Here is an 18,398-nt window from a genome sequence, read left to right on the forward strand (position 1 = left end):
AAAGTTATTAGCAAAGTAAAAGTGAAACTTTGGACAGGTGGTGGCGCTAGAGGGAATGACTTAGAAACACCAAAATTGGTGTATTTAATGTTGAGACGGTCCTCTATCAGAATGTCAAACCAAAACAACTTTCCCGCAATCGGTTCTATGGGCTGCCATAGACTCCCATGGCGGAAGAATAATAATAATAATAAATATAGCTGCAAGCAGCAATTACCGGGGCCAAGCAGAATAAGACGACAAGACATGCCAACATGTCTGAAAGTGTCAGACCAACTGCAACAATGAGCAATTAAAGACATTTAAAGAGGATTTCAGGCGAAATGGCTGAAAAATCATGTAAAAAGTGATTCAAAATATGATTTAATGGATTGTCACTTTTGACCAAAAGGTGGCGCTGTTACGAAATTGATGTGGTGTGGTCAGAGTAAGGAGACAGTGACACATACAAAGTTTTGTGTCAATATGTCGAGGCATTGCAGATATAAAGCCTGAATAGTCATTTTGGCATCATGCCTCAACTTTGCTGCTGTGCTATACGAAAACAGTTTCATCAATCGACACGAAATCCATAACTTTTTGTCGGCACAGTCTGGAGATGATACGATTCGATTTTGGTGAAAATCGGACAAACGGTCTAGGAGGAGTTCGAAAAAGTAGGTTTTGAATGAAAATCAAGATGGCGGACAGGAAGTTTGGCCAAATAAGGAAAACTTGGTATCTATGTTCTCGGCTTGACCCAAGGAATCTATTAAGACCCGTGGCATTTCAATAGCCAGATTTATTCAAAAGTTATTAGCCTTTTTGGAAATTTTGTTATAACTTTTGACCACTAGGTGGCGCTGTCTTGAAATATTTTGGTTGCCTTCAGGGGATGGTGCTGATGACACAATCTGAGTTTCGTAATATTACACCAATGCATTTGTTTAGTATAGCATTTTATTTCACAAAACTGTATTGAAGTCAATGGGAATTTCATATTTTGTTCAATTATAGCGCCACCAAGAGGCTCAGTCCCACAATTTTTTTTATGTGTCCTCAGAGTGAGCCCATACATATATGTGTCGATTTTGGTGCAAATATCTCAATTTGCTTCGGAGTTATAGATATTTATATGAAAAAACACGTAAAAAATGACTGACACATGACTTTGATTGAATATTACTACCCCTAAACATCAATATTTTCGCATTTGGGCTTTGACATCTAGTTAACAAGCTATGATTCCAAACTTCTGACGGTGGTTTCGTCTTGATCGGACAAACGGTTTCGAAGATATAGCCTAATGTTTTTTAAGCGCTAAATCACAACGCTACACAAACCGTAAGGCGAAACCTAGAATGTTTGGTATCGTTGGACTCGGCAACGATTCAGGAGTCTAATGAGATGAGTTTCGTGAAAATAAGTCGATCACTCCCAAAGTTATAAGCATTTGAAAAAACAAATTCACCACTAGGTGGCGCTGTTTCGAAACTTCTCACACTCCTTCAGGACATCGTGTTGATGACCCATACCAAGTTTCGTAACAATCCGTTCATGCGTTGTTAAAATACAGCATTTTAGCACAAAATTCAAAATGGCCGACAGTCAAAATGGCCGATATGGCAAAATTGGATATCAGTCGACTCGGCATGTCGCCCTGAATCTATCAAGACCAATTTTATGATTTTTGGACAAGCTGTTCAGAAGTTATAAGCAAAAATAGCCATTTTTCATATCTCCAGACCAGTAGGTGGCGCTGCGCCGAAACGCAGCATGTAGCCTCAGGTCATGCTTGTGAGTACATGTACCAGGTTTGGTCTGAATACGATAAACCGTTGCGGAGATACAGCCTTACGACTGTTTTTGCTAGCGCTACGTAAAATGTATTCGTGCGTTTATCGAAAACGGTTTGACGAATCAATTTGAATTCCATAACTTTTGGTCAGCACTGCCTGAAGATGATCTGGTTCAATTTTCGTGCAAATCGGACAAACCGTCTAGGACGAGTTCGAAAAAGTAGCTTTTTCAGAAAATTCAAAATGGTGGCCATATTTATATGACGGAAAATGACGTCATAGGGTGCAAACGAATCGGCATGAGCTCAGAAATAAGAGGAAAAAATAATTTTGTTGATTGGCCTTACGGTTCAAAAGTTATTAGCAAAATAAAAGTGAAAATTTGGACAGGTGGTGGCGCTAGAGGGAATGACTTAGAAACACAAAAATTGGTGTATTTAATGTTGGGACTGTCCTCTATCAGAATGTCAAACCAAAACAACTTTCCCGCAATCGGTTCTATGGGCTGCCATAGACTCCCAGTCGGAAAAATGAAGAATAATAATAAGAACGGGAACAGATACAATAGGTGCCTCCGCACCTTCGGTGCTTGGCCCCTAATAATAATAATAATAAGAAACGGAACAGATACAATAGGTGCCTCCGCACCTTCGGTGCTTGGCCCCTAATAATAATAATAAGAAACGGAACAGATACAATAGGTGCCTCCGCACCTTCGGTGCTTGGCCCCTAATAATAATAATAATAATAATAATAAGAAACGGAACAGATACAATAGGTGCCTCCGCACCTTCGGTGCTTGGCCCCTAATAATAAGAAACGGAACAGATACAATAGGTGCCTCCGCACCTTCGGTGCTTGGCCCCTAATAAGAACGGGAACGAAAACAATAGGTGCCTACGCACCTTCGGTGCTTGGCCCCTAATAATAATAATTATAAGAAGAAGAAACGGAACAGATACAATAGGTGCCTCCGCACCTTCGGTGCTTGGCCCCTAATAATAAGAACGGGAACAGATACAATAGGTGCCTACGCACCTTCGGTGCTTGGCCCCTAAATATAGCTGCAAGCAGCCATTACCGGGGCCAAGCAGAATAAGACGACAAGACGTGTCAGACCAACTGCAACAATGAGCAATTAAAGACATTTAAAGAGGATTTTAGGCAAAATGCCTGAAAAATCATAGAAACAGTAATGAAAAATATGATTTACTGGCTTATCACTTTCGACCAATAGGTGGCGCAGTTACAAAACTGATGTGATGTGGTCAGAGTGAAGTGACAATGACACATACAAAGTTTGGTGTCAATATGTCAAGGCATTGCAGAGATAAAGCCTGAATAGTCCTTTTGGCATTATGCCTTAAATTTGCTGCTGCGGTATACGAAAACGGTTACGTCAATCGACACGAAATCCATAACTTTTAGTCGGCACGGTCTGGAGATGATATGATTCGATTTTGGTGAAAATCGGACAAACGGTCTAGGAGGAGTTCGAAAAAGTAGGTTTTGAATGAAAATCAAGATGGCGGACAGGAAGTTAGGCCAAATAAGGTAAACTTGCTATCTATGTTCTCAGCTTGACCCAAGGAATCTACTAAGATGAGTTGCATTACAATAGGCAAATTTATTCAAAAGTTATTAGCAGTTTTGGAAATTTTGTTATAACTTTTGACCACTAGGTGGTGCTGTTTCTAAATATGTTGGGTACCTTCAGGGGATGGTGCAGATGGCACATTCTGAGTTTTGTAATATTACACCAATGCATTTGTTTAGTATAGCATTTTATTTCACAAAACTGTATTGAAGTCAATGGGAATTTCATGTTTTGTACTATTATAGCGCCACCAAGAGGCTCAGTCCAACCATTTTTTTTTTATGTGTCCTCAGAGTGAGCCCGTACATATGTGTGTCGATTTTGGTGAAAATATCTCAATTCGCTTCGGAGTTATAGACATTTATATGAAAAAACACGTAAAAAATGACTGACACATGACTTTGATTGGAATTTACTACCCCTAAACATCAATATTTTCGCATTTGGGCATTAGCGAATAGCTATCGACCTATGTTTTCAAACTTCTGACGGTGGTTTCGTCTCGATCGGACTAGCGGTTTCGACGATATAGCCAAATGTTTTTTAAGCGCTAAATCAAAACACTACATAAACCGTAAGCCGAAATCTAACATGTTTGGTATCGTTGGACTTGGCAAGGATTCAGGAGTCTAATGAGATGAGTCTTGTGAAAATAAGTAGACCACACCCAACGTTATAAGCATTTGGAAAAAAAAATCACCACTAGGTGGCACTGTTTCAAAACTTCTCAGGCTCCTCCAGGACATCGTGCTGATGACCCATGCCAAGCTTCGTAACAATCCGTTCATGCGTTGTTAAAATACAGCATTTTAGCACAAAATTCAAAATGGCCGACAGCCAAAATGGCCGATATGGTAAAATTGGATATCAGTCGACTCAGCATGTTGCCCTGAATCCAACGAGACCAATTTTATGATTTTTGGAAAAACTGTTCAAAAGCTATAAGCAAAAATAGCCATTTTTCATATCTCCGGACCAGTAGGTGGCGCTGCGCCGAAACGCAGCATGTAGCCTCAGGTCATGCTTGTGATGATATGTACCAAGTTTGGTCAGAATACGATAAACCGTTGCTGAGATACAGCCCTACGACTGTTTTTGCAAGCGCTACGTAAAATTTGTTCGAGTGTTTATCGAAAACGGTTTAACGAATCAATTTGAATTCCATAACTTTTGGTCAGCACTGCCTGAAGATGATCTGGTTAAATTTTCGTGCAAATCGGACAAACCGTCTAGGACGAGTTCGAAAAAGTAGGTTTTTAGAAAAATTTAAAATGGCGGCCATATTTTTATGACGGAAAATGAAGTCATAGGGTGCAATCGAATCGGCATATGCTCAGGAATCAAAAAAAAAAAAAAGAATTTTGTTGATTGGCCTTACGGTTCAAAAGTTATTAGCAAAATAAAAGTGAAAACCGAAAACCGAAAACAATAGGGCCTTCGCCCTTTCAGGGCTTGGGCCCTAATAATAATCCTAACGAAAACAATAGGGCTCTGCGCCCTTTCAGGGCTTGGGCCCTAATAATCCTAACGAAAACAATAGGGCTCTGCGCCCTTTCAGGGCTTGGGCCCTAATAATCCTAACGAAAACAATAGGGCCTTCGCCCTTTCAGGGCTTGGGCCCTAATAAAAATAATCCTAACGAAAACAATAGGGCCTTCGCCCTTTCAGGGCTTGGGCCCTAAAAAATAATCCTACCGGAAACAATAGGGCCTTCGCCCTTTCAGGGCTTGGGCCCTAATAATAATAGAAAAAAATAATCCTACCGAAAACAATAGGGCCTTCGCCCTTTCAGGGCTTGGGCCCTAATAATAATCCTTACGAAAACAATAGGGCCTTCGCCCTTTCAGGGCTTGGGCCCTAATAATAATAATCCTACCGAAAACAATAGGGCCTTCGCCCTTTCAGGGCTTGGGCCCTAATAATCCTACCGAAAACAATAGGGCTCTGCGCCCTTTCAGGGCTTGGGCCCTGATAAATAATCCTACCGAAAACAATAGGGCCTTCGCCCTTTCAGGGCTTGGGCCCTAAATATAGCTGCGAGCAGCGATTACGGGCCCAAGCCGGTGGCACCGCCACCCCAGTGCCTTTAGTTACCTAAAGGCACCGGGGATGGCGTTGCCGCCAGCTTTGGCCCTCCATCGCTGCTCTCAGCTATATTTATATATATATATATAATATATATATATATATATATATATATATATATATATATATATATATATATATATATATAAATAAATATCTTTCTATCTATCTATCTATCTATCTATCTATCTATGTCTATATATATATATATATATATACACACACACACACATATATATATATACACACACACATATATATATAAGACAGAAAATATTACTTGTCTTACCTTATTCTGATTTTATGATACACTCAAAATATTCCACAACAAATCATTTAAATTTAATGTAAAAATAAAAACGAAAGTAAGCAGTGTTGGTCTCGCGTAACCCTCTCATTAGAATCAAAATTTTCAATATTTGCGATGTATTTGGATGCTAAACTGTTCTTTATTATAGGCTTTGTACTTCACTCGTGTTCCAATATCGATGGAAAAAATCATCCTCTTCACACGCGCAAAAATGTGCTTGGAAACATCACAGTGGAGCTCTGCTTACTGTGAATGGTACAAATTGTACTACTGACTATTTAAACTATTTAAACTTGCAGCTTGGAGGGTGTCAGGGGAGGCTTTGCAGAGTGTTTATTCGTGGGACACTCCTTTCCTGACACACTTCTGCTCTTTAAAGTGTTTGTGTCACAGGTCGGGGTGGAGCGCCAGCGGGCCGCCCACCCCTCGCTTGCGTGCCGCCCGAGGAGCTGGCCGTGGACACGAAGGAAAAAGGCGGACACAGAATTCAAAATAAATATGCTCTTTATTAAATAATAAAAACAATCTTAAAAAGTCTCTTTCTCTTTCATTCTCTTCTTCAGCGTCCTCTTCGCGTATCTCAGCACCTTCAGACAGAGAGAGGAATGAACATAATTCACAGCTTCCGCGTTCTCTTCTTCGGCGTTCTCTTCGCGTGTCTCAGCACCTTCAGACAGAGAGAGGAATGAACATAATTCACAGCTTCCGCGTTCTCTTCTTCGGCGTTCTCTTCGCGTGTCTCAGCACCTTCAGACAGAGAGAGGAATTAACATAATTCACAGCTTCCGCGTTCTCTTCTTCAGCGAGCTCTTCGCGTATCTCAGCACCTTCAGACAGAGAGAGGAATGAACATAATTCACAGCTTCCGCGTTCTCTTCTTCAGCGAGCTCTTCGCGTGTCTCAGCACCTTCAGACAGAGAGAGGAATGAACATAATTCACAGCTTCCACGTTCTCTTCTTCAGCGAGCTCTTCGCGTATCTCAGCACCTTCAGACAGAGAGAGGAATGAACATAATTCACAGCTTCTGCGTTCTCTTCTTCAGCGAGCTCTTCGCGTATCTCAGCACCTTCAGACAGAGAGAGGAATGAACATAATTCACAGCTTCCGCGTTCTCTTCTTCAGCGAGCTCTTCGCGTATCTCAGCACAGCATTAGCTGGCTCTTCACTGGACTCAGGCAGAGAGAGGAATAGATACGTGTAACTCACAGCATTAGCAGGCTCTTCACTAGCCTCAGACAGAGAGAAAAGAATACGTATAACTCACAGCATTAGCCGGCTCTTCACTGGACTCAGACAGAGAGTGGAATAGATACGTGTAACTCATAGCATTAGCAGGCTCTTCCAGCATTAGCAGGCTCTTCCAGCATTAGCACAGCTAGCTTCACTAGCCTCAGACAGAGAGTGGAGGATAATGGTATTTCCCCAATGCAGCTGTAACTTCACAAGGCTCAGATAAAGGAGAGGTTAATGAACAGCTGTGACTGCGAGTGAACAGCAAAAACAATTCCCACACTCACATATCCACCACACACTGCAAGGTTCCACTCGTGCTCATTTCCACAATAAAACTGCAATTCAACAGACTCACGGTGCAACCAAGGCTTCCGCCCGCAATCCAGCCGAAGTTTTCTGTCTCTCCCTTTCTCTCTCTCTCTCTCGCGGCCTCCCTCCGCATCAGCGGTCGCGGCCTCGGCCGCTCACGTGCCGCGTGCCTCACATGTCCTCTCTGCTCGTGCCTCTCTCTCCGATCTCTCCTGCCGCCTGCCGCGGGCGCGCGCGCCCCCGCGATCCTTCAGCGCTCCCCCCACCTCCGTCTCTCTCGAGCGTCAGCTTCTTTTATCTGCCACTCAGTCCAATCGCCTGTCGACATTTTTCCCCGTGCAGCTGCCAGCGATTACCCTCATTCGCAGCGTTTTTCCGGCTTCCGTGTATCCCCGGAACCGGCCTTGTGTTACCCCGGAAGTGCTCCCCACGGGAAACAAGTTGAAAAAAAAGAAAAGGTTAGCGCCCAGCCGCTTGTCACTCCGTGACATTTGTCCCCCAGTGCCACAGCTATCTCTTTAACATAGAGAGAATCTTTTGTAGATAAATGAATCTTCTTCCATGCCTCTTCTCTGATCCAAACTTTGTTTCCTATGTGGATCTTCAAGACAAAACATAAATGAGCTTCACTTGTATGAAAAAAAAAAAAAAAAAAAACACTCTTCAAAAGATCTTCTTTTATGGTCTACAGAAAAAAGAAACTTATACAGAATATATTCCAGTTGGTAGCTATAAATGTTGTGATGTTACTCCTACTTTGGCTACCACATAAGAGCTGAATTTTTTTTTTTTTTTTTTAAAGATCTCAATATTACAAATAAGAAGCTGTATTTTTTTCCCTACAAAGATATCTAGTCATTTTAACAATTTGTGTGGAACCTTTCAGCATGTGTCAAGCAACTTTAGTCTGGGTAGATGCCATATTTAATTCCAAGTGAATCAAAAATGAGGCTGTGTGGGATATGCATACAGTCAGTTTAAAAGTTTGTACCAACTAAATGTGCTGGATCTTTTTACTTCATCACCACCCATGTTTTCTAAAGTTGATTTTTTTCAATATTTCATCAACATAACAGTACATTTAACTGATTGTAAGTCTGTCTTTTACAGCGATGTGTTAGCTGTAGCTTTGATTTCGAATTAAAAGTCACAATATGTGATGATCATTAGCTTCAATGCAGAACATTAATAACTATGATTGGGACTGCCATATATACATACATTATAATGAGCAAAATATTGCATTAAAATCGTAGTGAATTCTTTGGGTTTAGTTGCTGTGTTTCAGCTTGTTGTCCTGGGAGGAGCGCATCCACAACAGGAGTTGCACTATGTAATAGTTGATTACTATTAATAATAGCTCAAGTTAATCTGTGCATGATTTTGTGCAAGTATAAGTTGTAATATTGTGTTTATTTTGTATAAATATCTAATTGATCATATATAGGTTTAGGGGTGTTCCTTCAGCTCTTTAGCTTTAGCGCACACAGCTCAAACACAACTTTATTTGAAACAGAAATACTAAAGATGTTTAATATTACTGTAGTATTAAAATGTTTAATATTACTGCAATATTAAAGATTTCAATATGTTTTCAAAAACACTGATGTGTTATTATTCACAACTAGTACTTTTATTGTTCTTGTATCATTTTCATCAACAATATGGTTTGAGTAAAATCATTCCCTTATTGTCCATGCGGAGGCTATTTCATTTTATTTATCCACGGCATATGCATTTTGATTCTTTATATGTAGCCTAAGTAATGTAGTAAAGCAATAATGTCAAATAACTTGTTTGCATTTTAATTTCAGTTTATTTATTATTATTATTTGCAAGGCAATGGATGTTTTGGTAAAACTTTACAATACATATGTTATTGCATTAACTAACATGAACTAACAGAGAGAAAAACTTATGTTATTGTGATTTAATAAAATATGTAGTTCAATATAGCTCATGTTAGTTGAGTTCACAGTGCACTAAATTAACAGATACAACACTGGATCCTAAAATGTCTTGGAAAATGGTTGAGATTAACGTTAAGTAAGATTAATAAATCCTATAGAAGTATTGTTCATTCATTGTTAGTTCATGTTAACTAATACTAACAAGATGAAACCTTATTGTAAAGTGTTGCCATTTTTTTATAAAGAAAGTTGGAAATATGAATGTAAAATTAATTTTAAAAGTTAAGAAATCTTACACTGGTTCAAACTAGACCACTGTACTGTATATGTTTGATTTATGTTGAAGTGTTTGGGACATTGGCTTTAAATGATGAGCGTTTCGTTTTTTTTTTAAAAATGCGTGCACTATTCCTAGTACACAGGGTACATCCAACACGTTTTGTGTTGCAAAAAAACGAACACGATTCCTAAGGGAAACATTGAGGTACAAATGTAAATTGTCAGTTAAAGTAAATACATAGCCCCTGACTGTGACATCTAGGCTAATGCATAACACACTAGGTGCAATCTGTCATTAAAAAAATGCTTGCACTATTATTCATACACAGGGTACATCCAACACATAACACTTAGTGTTACAAACACACGATTCCTAAAGGAAACATTTAGGAATGTAACTAATTATTAAATCAATGAAAAGGGAAGCTTATTTAATCTTAAGGTTTTTGTGGAGGAAACCAGCTGATCAATTATGATGAACCGTAATAGTCACATATGACTCAGTTGCCCTAGATGTCCAAGCGTCACATGTCAAGGCAACCTTCTCAGCTAAATCTAGACATTCCAGCACGTTTGTTTTAACCACCTTGTAAAGATTGGGCACAGCGATTTCAGTGATGTGTTGCCGGGACGGTATAGTGTAATGAGACTCCATTGTTTGCACCATATAACGGAAACCTTTGTTTTCAACAACACTGAACGGACGCATGTCTTTACAAATGAAAAAAAATACTGACTGGGTTATTTTGGTTGCATGAGTTGAAGTCGTTGTTAATTTATGCGTTTGAACTTAAGCAAGGGTGAGTTGTGAGGGGTCGTCTCGTTTAGCTTGCTGTTCGCTTAACTGAGTGTCTGAATGGTGTCTTGCAAAATGTTTCCTCAAATTTGTGGCATTACCAGAGTACTACACAGTTTACAAACTGCATGGTTCCTGTCGATATTGGTAGTGCCCTCTTTACTCTGGAAACCAAAATGATTCCATACTTCATGCAGTGGGAGCCGGTCTTACACGGGGTTCAGCCATAGCTACATTGTTAGCTTCTAGCAAAAAGTTAGACACTGTTAGGCTAGGACACTAGTGGTGCGTCTCACAGGGATTAAAGTGAAAAAAATTCTTCTGACTGAATTTTTTTTTTAGGCCAAGTCATATTCCTTTAAATTTTTAAATAGTCGAGACCAATAGCGTTTCAAGGGGAGATGTTTTAAACCGCTTTAATATTGCCAGTAGGCGTATTTTAAAAGCTATTTTAATCTATGAAAACCAGGCAGGGAGCATGTAGGCTACTGTAGAGCACGAATGGCAGCATTAATTGTGACTAGCTTCTGATTGATGGTGACCTAGCACTTTTTTGCCATTATTGCCATATTGAAGTCTCCTGTGACATACTGTGCAAAGACACGTTACCTGGCTGTTTGATTTTTTTAGTCCACGAACTAAAAGGCTTGCCATTATCCCCCCATTTCGCTAAGCCAAGCCCATCTCCATTTATTTTTTAAACTTTTATCGATCTCCGATACATCGGAGCCTTCCCATGGACCAAAAGTCATATCCCGATATATTTAGGCTGAATATCGATATACGATATATATATCGATATTTTTTCCACAAAGTGAGAGCAAATGTTCAGTCAAAGTCAAAGCCAAATATGACGTCACAAGTAGTTTTATTGAAACCAGCTATTTCAGTGAACAGTTGTAAAATCAAATGAATGAATAAATAATAAACAGGTTTCTTCACCTAAGTTACGGCTGCACGATTATGACAAAAATCATAATTGCCGATTATTCCCTTCGAATTGTAATTGTGATTTATTAATTATGATTATCAAAGTTTACATTGAATATAGCCTATACAAACAAATTTTGTGTAAACATGTTATAATTTGCCTATATATATATATATACACATACATATATATACATATACATACATATACACGTATATATATATATATATATATATATATATATATATATATATATATATATATATATATATATATATATATATATATATATATATATATAATTAAATTATAACACATTTACAAAAAAAAAAGTTAACACACACACACAAGTACTTTTCCCCTTTACTTAACATAAATTGTAAGACTAATAGTAAAGACTAGTACTGATAACTAAACATTAGGCCTATGCTAAAGCTATATAGCAGTCCCAAAACTAGTTTTTGTTAATACAGTGTTGGTATGAGCCACTACAGTCATTTAAAAATATAAAAAATAACACACAGAAAAAGAAAGTGGCATTTTGGGGTTAATATGGAAACGACAGTTACCATGGTGAATACACAATATTAACAATAACTGTTAATGAAACATGGAAACTGCTCCTGGTGAACAGAATGAAAATCATGCCTGCATCACTTTTATTTCGTGTAATTTACAACGTAACGGCGTTGCATGCTCGTAGTTTCTTTTGCACTTGATCAGCTGCATTTGCGCGTGCAATTGAAGAGTGTGCGCTACGAGAACAGGATAACGGCTGACAGGACAAGAAAGTCCGTTTTTCTGAGGTGAAAAACTTTATTTCAGCGTAGGCCTACACTTATGTCACTGCCTGGTAGTTCCTATTGTGCTGGGTTTTCTGAAGTAGTCATGATTCGCCTCTCATTACATTACATGCTCTAAACACGCACGCAGAGTGGAAAAGGAGGAGCGGAGGAGCGGGGAGCAAGGATCACAGCGCAAATTTGAACTATCGATATATGCGGTAGGCTATGGTCTAATTCCATATCGCATTTAAAAAATATAACGATATATTTTTTATATCGATATATCGCCCAGCCCTACCTGCATTATAAGTGTGTCCATGGTAACTGAAATATAGTTTGTTTTAGTTCCTATTCGTCACTCTGTGACACAGTGGTTCACATTTATGTTGTTTAAATCCCTACCTATGCTGAGACTCCAGGGATTAAAGTTCTCCGTCGCTACGACGGATTTCCGTTAATTGCAGCAAGTCTATGACGGATTTCCGTCAATTGCAGGGTTCCAGTCGGTCTTTAACGTCTTAAATTCACTTTTCATCATTTTAAGGCCGTAAATAGGCTTTCATTTCTCAAATAGAGTAATAAATGTCTTAATTTTTGTTTGAAAAGGTCTTAAATTAAGGAAAGACGAGGTGTATTCACCCTGCTGAGGGGGATGTGATCAAAGCCTGGAGTGAAGCGAAAGCACGTTCCTCTCTCCACTCTAAGCATTCTGTAATCACTTCGCTGATGGTCCACTCCGGGTTTTCAATTACCGCTCACGGAAAGTGCATGTCACTTAATGTTAAAACTACGGAAGCCCTAAGAGGCCATGGATTATATTTTTTTTTCTATGTTGTTTTCTCGTGATAACGACTTAATTTTCTCGTGATCTCGAGATAACAAGTTGTTTTCTCGTTATCACGACTTAATTTTCTCATGATCTCGGGATGACAAAAGTTGTTTTCTCGTTATCACGACTTAATTTTCTCGTGATCTCGGGATAACAAAAGTTGTTTTCTCGTTATCACGACTTAATTTTCTCGTGATCTCGGGATAACAAAAGTTGTTTTCTCGTGATCACGACTTAATTTTCTCGTGATCTCGAGATCTTCCTCCATTTTTGCCAGTTCTCCTCTGGGACACCTCTCTCTCTCAAAGCAGTTATAAAATCCATCTCTTCTGCGGGCAAAGATGCCAGCTCGCACATAGGCTACACCATGACATTCAGAAGGAGCGAGATTTTCTTGCGAATCGCGATACACATGAAGTCGTGACTGAGAAAACGGTTTTATGTCGAGATCATACATTAGAAATTAAGTTGTGATCACGAGAAAACAACTTTTGTTATCTCGAGATCACGAGAAAATTAAGTCGTGATCACAAGAAAACAAGATAGAAAAAAATAACAATCCATGGCCTCATATGGCTTCCGTATAAAACTGCTACTGCTGAGCGCTGAGGTAGAACGGAACGAGTTCCCTTGGGGAAACAGTTCCGGTGTAACACCAGGCCGGTTCCGGTGACCTGCCGCTGTTCTGTGAAAGAGAGGTGACACTAAGTTTCTGATGCTGCCCTGTGAGAAGAGAAAGCCCACTGTCTGCTGCCACCCACCTGTAGTCCCTTGTGCCCTGCCCATCACTTACTATTGACTACTGTATTTCATCTGACGGTCGTTGCCTCCTGCTTACCACATACTATTCTCTGCTCCCCACTAAGAAGGTCCTGGTCTTCTGTCCAATCCCCGCTGTCCTGCGAAAGAAAGGTGACACTCAGTATCTGATGCTGTCCTGTGAAAAGAGAAAGCCCACGGTCTGCTGCCACCCACCTGTAGCCCCTTGTGCCCTGCCCGCCACCTACTGCTGACTACTGCACTCCCTCTGATGGTCATTGCCTTTTGCCTACCATATGCTGCTCATTGCTCCCCACCAAAAGGTCCTGGTCCTCCGTCCAATCCCCGTTGTCCTGTGAAAGAGAGGTGACACTCAGTTATCTGGTGCTGTCCTGTGAGAAGAACCCACCGTCTGCCGATCCTCACCTGTGGCCTCCTGGGTCCTGCCCACTACTTATGTCGGTCTGCTGTCTGCCATCTGCAGGTCCTGGCCCCTGGACCAATCCGTCCCTCGTCCCTTCCTTCCTTCTATTGTGGTCCTGTGAGCAGAGTTACCCAGCCACCGCTGTTGCTTAAACGAAGGCATCCGTCCCTTGTCTCTTCTCCTCCCCCCCTGGTATTGCTCCGTGTAAGGAGGTGATCAACTGGCGGCCGACCGGAGCCTACCTTCACAGAAGCCCCGTTCCGATGAGTGGCCCCTACGAAGAGTTCTGTGGCAGTGACATTCCTTTAAAGTGTTTTTATATTCAATAAAAAGAATCAAGCTTTTACATCACGTCGTTGTCTGACTCTTGGTGTTCTTGGTGTTCTTGGTGTAGCTCCTCCGGAGTGGTGGTTGTCCTCGGCCCTAGCGGTGACAACTGTCTTACCATGAATATTTTTGCACGCAAACTGAAGAAAAAAAAAATCGATATTAAAAATCGATACAGTATTGCAAAATAAAATATTGCGATACTCAAGTGTATTGATTTTTTCTTACACCCCTATTAGTGATTTAAAGCGAGGTGCAAAAGAGGGAAAAACTTCAATGCAATCACCCCTATCGCATATAGAAACAGCTGGTGAGGCCATCCTTAAAAATATTTTAATTTGCAGTAACAGTAAAAAAAAAGAAAAAAAAAATTGTCATGGTGATTACATAGGTATGAATTTAAACTAATTTGCATATCGTGATGTCACTGACTGGGTGAGAATCAAGAAAGAAGCCACTAGATATCAACTAAAGTGGATTTTCAGAGGGAAACAAATAAATTAAATTGACTTTAGAATTCACAAAATGACAGTTAATTGCATTAACATGCAATGTAATACCGATGAAAAAAAACATGTTAATGTGTTACATTAACAATGCATCTCTATTTAGTTTTTCACCGATGTCAAGGGGCTGTTTACACCTGGCCACTTCATTACATTTACATTACATTTAGTCATTTAGCAGACGCTTTTATCCAAAGCGACTTACAAATTAGGACTAAATTAAGCGAGTCAACATGAAGAGGCAAAAACAACAACAACGCAAGAAGTGCTCAAAATACGAAGTTCAGGCATTATTCAGAGTAGCATAAGCCTGATAAGTGATGTTTCAAAGGGAAAGATTTTTTTTTTTTTTTTATGGGGTTAAGTGCTCACGGAATAGATAGGTTTTCAGCTGTCTTTTGAATGTTGTCTGGGATTCTGCATTCCGGATGAGGGTGGGGATAGTGTTCCACCAGCATGGAACTGTGAATGAGAATGTTCTGGAAAGTGATTTTGTGGCTTTCTGTGATGGAACCAGGGCCGGATTCAGCCAGCCCCACTAGGGGGTGCAGGTAGAATATCAGGGGGGGCAAGTCATTTTTGGGGTGTCAAATCCCCCCAAACCCCTAAAATTCATAGAAATCTATACTAACTATACTATCATCATATCAGTTCATCTATTCATATATCTATCTTAGGGCTAGGCGATAAAACGATAACGATATCTATCGCAAAATAACATTTTCTCGATAGAAATATGAGACTATTGCATAGAACTCATTTGTCCAATTTTTTTAAAATAGACATAAGAATAGCCAATCAGAATTTAGTAGCGCTGTGCCGAACCAATCATTGTGGGAACAGAGCCATGTTCCCAGACTTCCCACTGTTACCTACAGCACTTGTGAATTAGCAAGCGGTACACATGTGGATGTCTGGGCTGCAGGAGCCGACCGGGCAGCGGAGAACATTAATGTTCCGTCTGATGAAAAATTTACCGAGAACTCCAGCGTTATACCATAAGAGGGGAAAAAAAAACAAAGAGATTTAAACATTAAAATAAAATAAGCCTTCACACACAGAATATAACCTAGCAGTCAAAAATCCCCCCCCACACACACACCTGATTCTGGTCTGATTCTAAACAAAATCATTAACATCTGGCTTGACACTGCTAATAGCTTAGCATTTCATTTAGTTTATGTTGTCTTTGAAAGCTGCTCTAATTTGCACCAAGGATTTAAACAAAAATGTATCTATATTCTGTTTGATTTTTTGTTTTAAAAAAACAATTATTCTGATAATTTGTTGTTAGTTCCTAGCTAATTCATTTCATATTGACAATATTATCTTTTGAAACTTGAAAACCTTCACTTTTTGTTTAGTTTGTAATATGTGTAACTTTTTTTTTAGTTATCTGAAAAAGTTGTGCTGTGAGGCAATAAATGAAGGGAAATGAAATTACAAGTGTCGACCACACTTTGTCGCTCCTTCTCAACAATCTCTCGGGTCTTGTGCAACTAGAACTAGGTGTACTGGTACTGGACTGGGCACGGGGGTTAGAAATTGTAGCGAGTCGAGGAGCAGTATCACCCGACGAGCCGGGTGATTCGGTCTCTGCTGCAGCTAATGCCCTAGCAGCCTCGTTGCTGCTGCCAGTGCTAGCTTTAGCAACCAGAAATCGGTGCATACTCGACTCGTCACTCGGTGCAAATTACAAGAGAAAGCGATAGAGAGATATGGAGGGAATGAGAATACGCTTACAGAAAGAGTAACCAAATAATTTCAGTGACTGACGGCGAAGGAAACTCAAAACAGGGGCTGAGCTCAGCTGACGACAGTGTGTCTGCGTGCTCCGCTCTGCAGTGACTGACGATAAGACGTGAAGCTCAGCAGGTTCACCACAAGCCGGTGAAGCGACTGGCCACGCCCTCCCTATGCATCTACCAATCAGTAGCTACTTTGAATGAGGGATAGAGAGCAGAGAGCGTTTTTCTTGAAATATATTTTAAATTTGGGATCTTTGCATGCCATCACGTTTGGGGGGGCAGTCACGGCATTTGGGGGGGCATTGCCCCTCCTTGCCCATGCCTATATCCGGCCCTGGATGGAACCACGAGACGTCGCTCGTTGACCGATCGTAGGCGTCTGGTAGGGATGTAGACTCGTAGGAGTGAGTGAAAGTAGGAGGGAGCTGAGCCTGTGATAGATCTGTAAGCAAGCGTCAATGCCTTGAACTTGATGCGAGCAGCGAGAGGTAGCCAGTGCAGAGAGATGAACAGAGGAGTGACGTGGGCCCTCTTGGGCTTGTTGAAGACAAGACGAGCTCCAGCATTCTGGATCATCTGTAGGGGTTTGGTTGCACATGCTGGAAGTCCGGCCAGAAGAGCATTACAGTAGTCAAGCCTAGAAATGACTAGGGCCTGGACGAGAAGTTGTGTTGCATGCTCAGTTAGGAAAGACCTGATCTTCCTGATGTTGTGCAGTGCAAACCTGCATGATCGAGCTGTCTTTGAAATGTGATCTGTGAAGGTCAGCTGGTCATCAAACGCGTTCACTTCATGCGTTTTCTCAGATCGGATTGCTGTCTGACTTATCAAAACGATTCCATTTACGATTTCCATTTTTTGCGGATATAAATCCGATCTTCAATTCCCGCTATATGCAGATTTAATGGAGTGCAAGTCACCGAAATCAACAGTTATGAGATGCATTATTTCATTGATCATCAGCTAAAATTTCTGAATCAAAGGCCGCAATAAGAGAAAGCAGAAACAGCCCAGGTAAGATCATTTCGTTTCTTTACATTTAATGAAGATGATTGTGTGTTAATCATCAGTGACTTACTTTCACTTTGATTTGCGATAGTTTGCACGTTGGCTTGATGAATAGATGCTCAGCTTCTCATCTGCGGTGATGCGTGCTGCAGTAGCGTCGTCATATCTGACTATAACATTACATATAGCCTATAACACGCTCTCACATGTTTATTTTTTAATAAACCATATTCAACAACATATAAAAATGAAATAATCTTTATAGTAATTTGATAAAGCCGCAGCCATCATTACCAAGCGCAAACCATTGACAGTGAATGAAACGAAGTGAACTTAGCCTACAGGCCGTAGTGTGACATGCGTAAACCAATGGTGTAAACATGATCATAGATGATGCGCCACGGGTTTTTATTTAAAAGAAAGAACGTAGCTTATGTTTGTATGTAGGTCTAGGCAACTTATATTCACAATAATTAATAACTAATATTATTTTATTGCATTTGTATTAGTTGTTTGAAGAGTAAAAAATAAATCGGTCGGTATTAACGCAAGTTTACAACCGGCAAGTCGGTCGGACTAAAAGGAAAAAAAATAAATAAATTGGGTCGGTACTAAATTGACAGGGTCGGTCGGGTTACGGCAAACAAGAATATTTTTAAGGATGGCGTGAGATGCAATTTGCAAGAGAATGTATTTAATAAATAGTGCATGTAATTTCTTCAGTACCGTCAGCAGAACTGATAACGTCCAAGCTTATTGATACTGCGGTGACTGCGGTCTTCC

Source organism: Scardinius erythrophthalmus (genome assembly GCF_964197995.2).
Source record: "Scardinius erythrophthalmus genome assembly, contig: HAP1_SCAFFOLD_76, whole genome shotgun sequence".
NCBI classification, from domain to species: Eukaryota; Metazoa; Chordata; class Actinopteri; order Cypriniformes; family Leuciscidae; genus Scardinius; species Scardinius erythrophthalmus.